Source organism: Oncorhynchus keta, chromosome 22, assembly GCF_023373465.1.
Source record: "Oncorhynchus keta strain PuntledgeMale-10-30-2019 chromosome 22, Oket_V2, whole genome shotgun sequence".
Classification (NCBI taxonomy): domain Eukaryota; kingdom Metazoa; phylum Chordata; class Actinopteri; order Salmoniformes; family Salmonidae; genus Oncorhynchus; species Oncorhynchus keta.
The window spans coordinates 13,287,812-13,300,884 of record NC_068442.1 but is presented as its reverse complement, the minus strand read 5'-3'; positions in this window follow the sequence as shown (position 1 = coordinate 13,300,884).

Sequence of the window (13,073 nt, the reverse complement as noted above, 5' to 3'; positions counted from 1 at the left end):
ACAAATCGCTCCGTTTTCTGCGTCACGTTTAGCTACGAAAAAAACCTGTATCCAGGATTGTGTAAATCTCATTAGCATAACGCAACGTTAACTATTAATGAAAATCGCAAATGAAATTAAATAAATCTATTTGCTCTCAAGCTTAGCCTTTTGTTAACAACACTGTCATCTCAGATTTTCAAAATATGCTTTTGAACCATAGCTAAACAAGCATTTGTGTAACAGTATTGATAGCCTAGCATAGGATTATGCCTGGCATTCAGCAAATAAAATAATTTACCTTTGAAGAACTTCAGATGTTTTCAATGAGGAGACTCTCAGTTAGATCGCAAATGTTCAGTTTTTACAAAAATATTATTTGTGTTGACAAATCGCTCCGTTTTCTTCATCACGTTTGGGTAAGAAAAAAAACAAATATTAAGTCATTAAAACACAAACTGTTTTCCAAATGAACTCCATAATATCGACAGAAACATGGCAAACGATGTTTAGAATCAATCCTCAAGGTGTTTTTCACATATCTATCGATGATAAATCCTTCATGGCAGTTGACTTTCCCCTCTGAAGAAATGGAACGCGCATGGACCTAGAAATTACGCAATAATTTCAACACAGGACACCGGGCGGACACCTGGTAAATGTAGTCTCTTATGGTCAATCTTCCAATGATATGCCTACAAATACGTCACAATGCTGCAGACACCTCGGGGAAACGACAGAAAGGGCAGGCTCATTCCTGGTGCATTCACAGCCATATAAGGAGACATTGGAACACAGCGCCTTCAGAATCTGGGGCATTTCCTGTATGAAACTTCATCTTGGTTTCGCCTGTAGCATTAGTTCTGGGGCACTCACAGATAATATCTTTTCAGTTTTGGAAACGTCAGAGTTTTTTCTTTCCAAAGCTGTCAATTACATGCATAGTCGATCATCTTTTCGTGACAAAATATCTTGTTTAAAACGGGAACGTTTTTTTATCCAAAAATTAAAAGAGCGCCCCCCGATCTCGAAGAAGTTAAATGCCTTCCTAACCATCTTAAATAAACATGCCCCATTCAAGAAATTTAGAACCAGGAACAGACATAGCCCTTGGTTCTCCCCAGACCTGACTGCCCTTAACCAACACAAAAACATCCTATGGCGTTCTGCATTAGCATCGAACAGCCCCCGTGATATGCAGCTGTTCAGGGAAGCTAGAAACCATTATACAAAGGCAGTTAGAAAAGCCAAGGCTAGCTTTTTCAAGCAGACATTTGCTTCCTGCAACGCTAACTCAAAAAAGTTCTGGGACACTGTAAAGTCCGTGGAGAATAAGAACACCTCCTCCCAGCTGCCCACTGCACTGAAGATAGGAAACACTGTCACCACTGATAAATCCACCATAATTGAGCATTTCGATAAGCATTTTTCTACAGCTGGCCATGCTTTCCACCTGGCTACTCCTACCCCGGTCAACAGCACTGCACCCCCCACAGCAACTCGCCCAAGCCTTCCCCATTTTTCCTTCTCCCAAATCCGTTCAGCTGATGTTCTGAAAGAGCTGCAAAATCTGGACCCCTACAAATCAGCCGGGCTAGACAATCTGGACCCTTTTTTTCTAAAATTATCTGCCGAAATTGTTGCCACCCCTATTACTAGCCTGTTCAACCTCTTTCGTGTCGTCTGAGATTCCCAAAGATTGGAAAGCAGCTACGGTCATTCCCCTCTTCAAAGGGGGGGAAACTCTTGACCCAAACTGCTACAGACATATCTATCCTACCATGCCTTTCTAAGGTCTTCGAAAGCCAAGTAAACAAACAGATTACCGACCATTTCGAATCTCACCATACCTTCTCTGCTATGCAATCTGGTTTCAGAGCTGGTCATGGGTGCACCTCAGCCACGCTCAAGGTCCTAAACGATATCTTAACCGCCATCGATAAGAAACATTACTGTGCAGCCGTATTCATTGATCTGGCCAAGGCTTTCGACTCTGTCAATCACCACAACCTCATCGGCAGACTCAACAGCCTTGGCCAAGCTTCAATGCCATACAACTCTCCTTCCGTGGCCTCCAATTGCTCTTAAATACAAGTAAAACTAAATGCATGCTCTTCAACCGTTCGCTACCTGCACCTGCCCGCCTGTCCAACATCACTACTCTGGACGGCTTAGAATACGTGGACAACTACAAATACTTAGGTGTCTGGTTAGACTGTAAACTCTCCTTCCAGACCCATATCAAACATCTCCAATCCAAAGTTAAATATAGAATTGGCTTCCTATTTCGCAACAAAGCATCCTTCACTCATGCTGCCAAACATACCCTTGTAAAACTGACCATCCTAACAATCCTCGACTTTGGCGATGTAATTTACAAAATAGCCTCCAATACCCTACTCAGCAAATTGGATGCAGTCTATCACAGTGCAATCCGTTTTGTCACCAAAGCCCCATATACTACCCAACATTGCGACCTGTACGCTCTCGTTGGCTGGCCCTCGCTTCATACTCGTCGCCAAACCCACTGGCTCCATGTCATCTACAAGACCCTGCTAGGTAAAGTCCCCCCTTATCTCAGCTCGCTGGTCACCATAGCATCTCCCACCTGTAGCACACTCTCCAGCAGGTATATCTCTCTAGTCACCCCCAAAACCAATTCTTTCTTTGGCTGCCTCTCCTTCCAGTTCTCTGCTGCCAATGACTGGAACGAACTACAAAAATCTCTGAAACTGTAAACACTTATCTCCCTCACTAGCTTTAAGCACCAACCGTCAGAGCAGCTCACAGATTACTGCACCTGTACATAGCCCACCTATAACTTCACCCAAACAACTACCTCTTTCCCTACTGTATTTAATTAATTAATTTAGCTCCTTTGCACCCCATTATTTTTATTTCTACTTTGGACATTCTTCCACTGCAAATCTACCATTCCAGTGTTGTACTTGCTATATTGTATTTACTTTGCCACCATGGCCTTTTTTTGCCTTTACCTCCCTTATCTCACCTCATTTGCTCACATCGTGTATAGACTTGTTTATACTGTATTATTGACTGTATGTTTGTTTTACTCCATGTGTAACTCTGTGTCGTTGTATGTGTCGAACTGCTTTGCTTTATCTTGGCCACGTCGCAATTGTAAATGAGAACTTGTTCTCAACTTGCCTACCTGGTTAAATAAAGAATAAATAAACATTGAGGCGGGTAAAAAATTACTCTCTACAATGCTCAAGTAAAGTAAGCCCAACATCAGCAACTAGCTAGCTAAATGCAATTTTGTGACCTTACCACTGACACGAACTGGAATAGCGGGCGCCGTCTTTGAGCTGAATTTCAGCATTGAATCTCCCTTCACACAGTGTTGCCAACTCCTCAGTAAGAAAAGTAGCTATTGGCTGTCCTAAAAGTCGTTAGAAGTCGCTAAATGACGTTGTAAGCTAATTTGCATAATTGGCCATGTGCATGTAATTGTGATGGACGCTATAGGAGAGAGGAATAACGTCGAGGGAGAGACAAAAAGTGAGTAAAAAAACACCCTAAATATGTTTAGAACTACAAATGAACTTTCTTCTGTTGATTCTTGTTTTTATTAAATGTCACAAATCAAATAAAATGTTATTTGTCACATACACACGGTTAGCAGATGTTAATGCGAGTGTAGCGAAATGCTTGTGCTTCTAGTTACGACAATGAAGTAATAACCAACAAGTAATCTAACTAACAATTCCAAAACTACTGTCTTATACACAGTGTAAGGGGATAAAGAATATGTACATAAGGATATATGAATGAGTGATGGTACAGAGCAGCATAGGCAAGATACAGTAGATGGTATCGAGTACAGTATATACATATGAGATGAGTATGTAAACAAAGTGGCAAAGTTAAAGTGGCTAGTGATACATGTATTACATAAGGATGCAGTCGATGATATAGAGTACAGTATATACGTATGCATATGAGATTAATAATGTAGGGTATGTAGCATTATATAAGGTAGCATTGTTTAAAGTGGCTAGTGATATATTTTACACCATTTCCCATCAATTCCCATTATTACAGTGGCTGGAGTTGAGTCAGTGTCAGTGACAGTGTGTTGGCAGCAGCCACTCAATGTTAGTGGTGGCTGTTTAACATTCTGATGGCCTTGAGATAGAAGCTGTTTTTCAGTCTCTCGGTCCCAGCTTTGATGCACCTGTACTGACCTCGCCTTCTGGATGATAGCGGGGTGAACAGGCAGTGGCTCGGGTGGTTGTTGTCCTTGATGATCTTTATGGCCTTCCTGTAACATCGGGTGGTGTAGGTGTCCTGGAGGGCAGGTAGTTTTCCCCCGGTGATGCGTTGTGCATACCTCACTACCCTCTGGAGAGCCTTATGGTTGTGGGCAGAGCAGTTGCCGTACCAGGCGGTGATACAGCCCGCCAGGATGCTCTCGATTGTGCATCTGTAGAAGTTTGTGAGTGCTTTTGGTGACAAGCCGAATTTCTTCAGCCTCCTGAGGTTGAAGAGGCGCTGCTGCGCCTTCTTCACGATGCTGTCTGTGTGAGTGGACCAATTCAGTTTGTCTGTGATGTGTATGCTGAGGAACTTAAAACTTGCTACCCTCTCCAATACTGTTCCATCAATGTGGCTAGGGGGTGTTCCCTCTGCTGTTTCCTGAAGTCCACAATCATCTCCTTAGTTTTGCTGACGTTGAGTGTGAGGTTATTTTCCTGACACCACACTCCGAGGGCCCTCACCTCCTCCCTGTAGGCCGTCTCGTCGTTGTTGGTAATCAAGCCTACCACTGTTGTGTCGTCCGCAAACTTGATGATTGAGTTGGAGGCGTGCGTGGCCACGCAGTCGTGGGTGAACAGGGAGTACAGGAGAGGGCTCAGAACGCACCCTTGTGGGGCCCCAGTGTTGAGGATCAGCGGGGTGGAGATGTTGTTGCCTACCCTCACCAGTCCAGGACCCAGTTGCACAGGGCTGGGTCGAGACCCAGGGTCTCGAGCTTGATGACGAACTTGGAGGGTGCTATGGTGTTGAATGCCGAGCTGTAGTCGATGAACAGCATTCTCACATAGGTATTCCTCTTGTCCAGATGGGTTAGGGCAGTGTGCAGTGTGGTTGAGACTGCATCGTCTGTGGACCTATTTGGGCGGTAAGCAAATTGGAGTGGGTCTAGGGTGTCAGGTAGGGTGGAGGTGATATGGTCCTTGACTAGTCTCTCAAAGCACTTCATGATGACGGAAGTGAGTGCAACGGGGCGGTAGTCGTTTAGCTCAGTTACCTTAGCTTTCTTGGGAACAATTCCAAACCTCCTCCTTTATCTGGGCTTGGGACTGGCAAAAGTTGACCCAAAAGAGACACTCTGGCAGAGTTATTATAGTATTTTATTTTTTTTAGTTTAGTTTTCTTAATTTGGTTTGGTTTTAACATTATGGTCCATCTAGGAGCCTACAACAAGTCACAGTAAAACATGAACATTTTTAACCATAACATTATTTACATTTTTTTTAAATGGACCAAAAAGAGACAATAGAAAAAACTGTCAATGGCAATGTGAGAAAATGATGGTAACTCGTCTGACCCTAATTCAGGTTAAAAAATATATATACTGTATGTTTTTAGATGCATGCCAGCAAAACCACTGCACAAACAAAATACTAAGCAATACATGAATTGCACTATAATGGTGACAAACGGTGCCCACAAACGGTTAGGGCCTACATAAAGCTGTCCTAGCAACAGAGCCTTCTTTTCAGCACAATGGAGTGAATCCTTAGCCAGGTGTAGCAGTGGTATCAGTGGAGCCTTGTCTGGCAGCGAAACAGTTAATTCAGCCTCATTTACTGTCTTTAAAAAAAACAGATGATATGGCTGACTTGCTTAAACAAATGTGGTTTCTACTGACAATTGAGATCTAGCAAATATGGCATAAAGGGGACGACGAGCGGATGAGGCAATCCGTAATTTCGATTAAGACATTAATGATGGATCTAGGACAAATGTAGTCAATATAACTATTTGTTCAGCACTTTTGAAATGTACAGTGACAGAATTCAGAATATGAGCCGTTCTTACAGTATTCTCTCCTTACACCAAGTCAGAACCTTAGGATAAATAAAGGGGGCATATAAGCAGACAATGAAAGCTCTTACAATATTCAATGATTGTATTTCTCTAAAACAGGCTATAGGCTACATGTGCACCACCAAGTCAGAACAGTAGGCTAAGTTATGAGGGGGAAAGGAACCAAATTATTAGGGTGAGCCACATTGGCTACTTAACAGCCTATAAAACATACACTTAGTGTTACTTTCTTAGCTAGAGTATACAAATCTCCCTGGCATATTACATAATTTATGCAGCAGCATACAAGACACTTTTGGACTCATCCTGTTGTTCTCACTTGAACAGGAAGGTGGCACGGTGGTCCTTGTGGGCAAATTTTGTCATCAAAGTCTGGCATTTTCTGGATTCATGGTGCTTTCAAGACAAATGGGAACTCAGAAAAAAAACAAGGTTGAGTCATGATGTCAGTGATCTTCAGGTTGGAGCTCTAGAAAGAGGCCAGAGTTCCTGACTTGGAATTCCAAGTTGGATGACCGTTCAAAACGTATTTTCTCAGTCGGAGCTTGTTCCCAGTTGTCTTGAACTCACTGAAGTCTGAGATTTCCCAGTTCAGAGTTTCCAGTTGTTTTGAACGCAGCAGAAGTCATGCTGGATTGACAGCATGGCCAATGTATTCAATATTTTCTGGCCCATGGTGTTGCATGTGAATGTTTTTTAACTTTAAGCTTGGAAAAAGAGATCCTTAAACCCAGACTTGGACCACACACCCACTCCACTGAATAGCAGGGTAGTGATTGCTTTGTCTTGCTTGCTAGCTAAGATTTTGAAGGTATGATATTGACATGATCAGTCCAGTCAAAACTATGGTAGATATAATGTGATTTGACGTCATTTTATCTGTGGTCAATGACCTTAAGCATTCATGGATGGGCACTTTGAAAAAAAGTATTATTCTTTTTTTGCATTTTCCAATTAAGAACATTCAAAACAAAAGTGAAAAGATATTAGACAATGTGACAGCAACAGACGAGCATAACAAAAAAAAAATACATATACAAACACAATAAATAAGTCATAATAAAGAGTAAAATAAAAAATAATAGTAAGATATTGGATCATATGGTCACCTGCCGTAAGCTACATATTATACATTACGTGTGAAACATTGTGAGGATTATATAGAGATTCAATCAATGTGATATGGGGGGAGATTCTCCATATAGTCAAAAGGTTGCCAAATTCTGTAAAATGTCTCAACTTATTCCTCAATCAGTAAGTGATTTTCTCCAGTGGGATACAACTATTAACTTCCGTTAGCCACATTGCAACTGGCAGGGGGAATCCGATTTCCATTTCAAGGCAATACATTTCTTGGCAATCACTAGCAATATTTCTGTTAGCTTTATAGTATGGCTTTGCCTAAGATTGGTGTTAGTAAAGTTACCCAGTAGACAGACCTCCGGGTCTAAAGGGAATGCAACCCCGTGAATTGAGGATATGGTATCGCATACCCCCTGCCAGAAACCATGTAGTTTTGAACACTGCCAAGTGGAATGGAGGAATGTTCCTTCATCTGAGCCACATCTAAAACATAGGGAGGAGATATCAGGGTTGAACTTGTGCAGTCTAGATGGGCTGATATACAGTGCCTTGCGAAAGTATTCAGCCCCCTTGAACTTTGTGACCTTTTGCCACATTTCAGGCTTCAAACATAAAGATATAAAACTGTATTTTTTTGTGAAGAATCAACAACAAGTGGGACACAATCATGAAGTGGAACGACATTTATTGGATATTTCAAACTTTTTTAACAAATCAAAAACTGAAAAATTGGGCATGCAAAATTATTCAGCCCCCTTAAGTTAATACTTTGTAGCGCCACCTTTTGCTGTGATTACAGCTGTAAGTCGCTTGGGGTATGTGTCTATCAGTTTTGCACATCGAGAGACTGAATTTTTTTCCCATTCCTCCTTGCAAAACAGCTCGAGCTCAGTGAGGTTGGATGGAGAGCATTTGTGAACAGCAGTTTTCAGTTCTTTCCACAGATTCTCGATTGGATTCAGGTCTGGACTTTGACTTGGCCATTCTAACACCTGGATATGTTTATTTTTGAACCATTCCATTGTAGATTTTGCTCTATGTTTTGGATCATTGTCTTGTTGGAAGACAAATCTTCGTCCCAGTCTCAGGTCTTTTGCAGACTCCATCAGGTTTTCTTCCAGAATGGTCCTGTATTTGGCTCCATCCATCTTCCCATCAATTTTAACCATCTTCCCTGTCCCTGCTGAAGAAAAGCAGGCCCAAACCCTGATGCTGCCACCACCATGTTTGACAGTGGGGATGGTGTGTTCAGGTGTTGCTTTTACGCCAAACATAACGTTTCCCCAATGGTGGAACAAACTCCCTCACGACGCCAGGACAGCGGAGTCAATCACCACCTTCCGGAGACACCTGAAACCCCACCTCTTTAAGGAATACCTAGGATAGGATAAAGTAATCCTTCTCACCCCCCCCCCCTTAAAAGATTTAGATGCACTATTGTAAAGTGGCTGTTCCACTGGATGTCATAAGGTGAATGCACCAATTTGTAAGTCGCTCTGGATAAGAGCGTCTGCTAAATGACTTAAATGTAAATGTAAATGTTTTGCATTGTTGCCAAAAAGTTCAATTTTGGTTTCATCTGACCAGAGCACCTTCTTCCACATGTTTGGTGTGTCTCCCAGGTGGCTTGTGGCAAACTTTAAACAACACTTTTTATGGATATCTTTAAGAAAAGTCTTTCTTCTTGCCACTCTTCCATAAAGGCCAGATTTGTGCAATATACGACTGATTGTTGTCCTATGGACAGAGTCTCCCACCTCAGCTGTAGATCTCTGCAGTTCATCCAGAGTGATCATGGGCCTCTTGGCTGCATCTCTGATCAGTCTACTCCTTGTATGAACTGAAAGTTTAGAAGGACGGCCAGTTCTTGGTAGATTTGCAGTGGTCTGATACTCCTTCCATTTCAATATTATCGCTTGCACAGTGCTCCTTGGGATGTTTAAAGCTTGGGAAATCTTTTTGTATCCAAATCCGGCTTTAAACTTCTTCACAACAGTATCTCGGACCTGCCTGGTGTGTTCCTTGTTCTTCATGATGCTCTCTGCGCTTTTAACGGACGTCTGGCGAGATCCGCGCTCATATCCGGGAAAAGGCTGACCCTCTTGCCATCGATGGTGATGTCCCCTTTGGCTCTTACGAGTTGCAGTATCTTCTCTCTGTCCTGGAAACGGAGGGGCACATCTGGGTGGGGTTTAGGCGCTGATGTTCTGTGGGCACGTTCGATTTCCAATGGCTTGGTGAAGTTGACTATGCCTAGGACATCCGGGATCCATCGAGCGAAGAAACAGACCGGGTCACGGCCCTCGCTGTCCTCTTTCAATCCCACCACACGGATATTGCTACGTCTGTTCAGGTTCTCCATCTGGTCTACCTTGTTATTGAGGAAGGCATTGTCCTTGTGCAGTTGTATCATGACCTGGTCATGTCGAGCGATGGTATCTTCAACTATGCTAATGCGTAACTCAGCCTCAGTCGTTGTCAAAAGGAGATCATTCGTGGAGGATTTCAGGTCGTCAAAGAAAGAATGGAGTTCAGCCGATTTCTTGTCAATTTTCAGAGAAAGACCTTTTACCATCCTGAATTTCCCAGAGGAGAGTAGCAAGCATTGCGAGCCTGCTGAGAGCAACAGTCTGGCACTGTTGTCTGAGGTATGAGGGCTAATGCTAATCTTGCTAGATGTAGCATTATCGTTACCTTGGGAATCAACGTTTTGGTCATCCTTCTTGCCTCTCGGTCGGAGGTCCATGGCTCTTTGGAAAGGTAAGTACTTGACAATTTATCAACCGATGTTAGAATATTGTTTCAACTTTGTTATTTATGTAATAATGGAATAACTTTGAAGAGCTCGGTTTGTAAACGTCTGCTCAGCTCCGCGACATCACGTGCTCATGGATAGGCACTTTTAATGTAATTCTATGGCAGTACCCAAGGGGCCTGAATTTTCGAGCTCTCCCCGTAGATTTGGCGGTGACATACTGTCCCCGTGAGTGACAGCCAATCACGGCGCAATTAGAGAACATTGCCAACCCCTAAGCTCCGTATTTTCCACTGGCTGCCCCCACCACCAGAAAAAGCGCTGAGCTAGGTTGAAATGCTTGCATTTTGGAGCTGCTTTAGCTAAACAGGCGGGGCTCTGCTATTGGGCAAATCTCGCTTGCAGCAGTCAAGCAATCCAATCCGGTTGCGGAAGCAACTAGACCTCGTTTCAAAGGTTTAAATCAATAATTGTATTTGTATGCCTAGCAATCACAAATTATATTAGTAGCTAGTTTCCATCCAATTGGCGATAGATCTTAATGTAATATACTAAATCTGCATAAATAAAATGTGTTTTTTTTCCTCCAGTGGTGTGTTTCCACCAAACACTCTTGTCTCTTTTCTTCAGGATCAATGACAAGACGTGTGTTTTTCTCTTCGTCCTCACAATTGCTGTACACCTTTATAACATGTTAAAGCTTAATTATGAACATAGTTTGACAAGTTTACTCGACATATAATATATATTTTCGACGTTTTGGTGCGCATCCACTTGAATTTTGCCTACATTTTGACCAAAATGAGGCTATTTTGAGAACCGAAAGACGCAGACTTGAAAACTAAAGGCTGTTTTTGGTAAGTATAATTCCTTCCAGGTCTTTTGATGGAAGAACAGCAAAGGTACGGGAATATTTATGTGTTAATTTTGGGTTTCTGTCGACTCCAAGATAGAGGAGCCAGAATGCTACATTTTGGAGCGCCGACTCCTAGTATAGCCTAGTAAACGCAAACTGTAACGTTAAAAATAAATGTAACACAGCGATTGCATTTAGAAGAAGTGTATCTTCCTATACATATGTAAAACATGCATATTTAGTCAAAGTTTATGATGTGTATTCCTTGTTAGCTGACGTCATCTGCCGGAGCTATCGTCATTTCTCCGGACATTTTAGTAGCATTTTTTGAACGATGCATCATTGTAAACAGAGATTTATGGATATATATAGCATATTATTGAAAAAAAAATGAATGTACTGTGTAACATGTTATATTACTGTCATCTGATGAAGATTTCAAAAGGTTAGTGAAATTATTTTTCTTTTAATCCTGCGTTTGTTGATTGCATATTTTTTCCTACTTGGCTATGCTAATGAGCTATGTCTGCAGTGGTGGTTTGACATAAATATGTGCTATGTTTTCGCCGTAAAACAGTTTAGAAATCTGACTTGCTGGCTAGATAAACAACTTGTTTATCTTTCATTTGAGCTATTTTACTTGTTAATGTGTGGAGGTTAAATATTTTTAGGAATATTTTTGCGCATTGTGCGTTATGGTAATGAGCTTGAGCTGTAGTCACGCTACCTGCACAGGAATGGGAGTCTTAACAGGTTTTAACCTAATGTAATGTAATGTAATGTAAATGTAATGTAATGTAAATGTGTGTCTCTGCTAAATGTGTCTCTGCTAAATGACTTAAATGTAATGTAATGTGTGTGTGTGTGTGTGTGTGTGTGTGTGTGTGTGTGTGTGTGTGTGTGTGTGTGTGTGTGTGTGTATGCTCCGGGCAGCCGAGCGGAAATGGAGGAAAACTCGCCTCCCTGCGGACCTGGCATCCTTTCGCTCCCTCCTCTCTACATTTTCCTCTTCTGTCTCTGCTGCTAAAGCCACTTTCTACCACTCTAAATTCCAAGCTTCTGCCTCTAACCCTAGGAAGCTCTTTGCCACCTTCTCCTCCCTCCTGAATCCTCCTCCCCCTCCCCCTCCTCCCTCTCTGCAGATGACTTCGTCAACCATTTTGAAAAGAAGGTCGACGACATCTGATCCTCGTTTGCTAAGTCAAACGACACCGCTGGTTCTGCTCACACTGCCCTACCCTGTGCTCTGACCTCTTTCTCCCTCTCTCTCCAGATGAAATCTCGCGTCTTGTGACGGCCGGCCGCCCAACAACCTGCCCGCTTGACCCTATCCCCTCCTCTCTTCTCCAGACCATTTCCGGAGACCTTCTCCCTTACCTCACCTCGCTCATCAACTCATCCCTGACCGCTGGCTACGTCCCTTCCGTCTTCAAGAGAGCGAGAGTTGCACCCCTTCTAAAAAAAAAACTACACTCGATCCTCCGATGTCAACAACTACAGACCAGTATCCCTTCTTTCTTTTCTCTCCAAAACTCTTGAACGTGCCGTCCTTGGCCAGCTCTCCCGCTATCTCTCTCAGAATGACCTTCTTGATCCAAATCAGTCAGGTTTCAAGACTAGTCATTCAACTGAGACTGCTCTTCTCTGTATCACGGAGGCGCTCCGCACCGCTAAAGCTAACTCTCTCTCCTCTGCTCTCATCCTTTTAGACCTATCGGCTGCCTTCGATACTGTGAACCATCAGATCCTCCTCTCCACCCTCTCCGAGTTGGGCATCTCCGGCGCGGCCCACGCTTGCATTGCGTCCTACCTGACAGGTCGCTCCTACCAGGTGGCGTGGCGAGAATCTGTCTCCTCACCACGCGCTCTCACCACTGGTGTCCCCCAGGGCTCTGTTCTAGGCCCTCTCCTATTCTCGCTATACACCAAGTCACTTGGCTCTGTCATAACCTCACATGGTCTCTCCTATCATTGCTATGCAGACGACACACAATTAATCTTCTCCTTTCCCCCTTCTGATGACCAGGTGGTGAATCGCATATCTGCATGTCTGGCAGACATATCAGTGTGGATGACGGATCACCACCTCAAGCTGAACCTCGGCAAGACGGAGCTGCTCTTCCTCCCGGGAAGGACTGCCCGTTCCATGATCTCGCCATCACGGTTGACAACTCCATTGTGTCCTCCTCCCAGAGCGCTAAGAACCTTGGCGTGATCCTGGACAACACCCTGTCGTTCTCAACTAACATCAAGGCGGTGGCCCGTTCCTGTAGGTTCATGCTCTACAACATCCGCAGAGTACGACCCTGCCTCACACAGGAA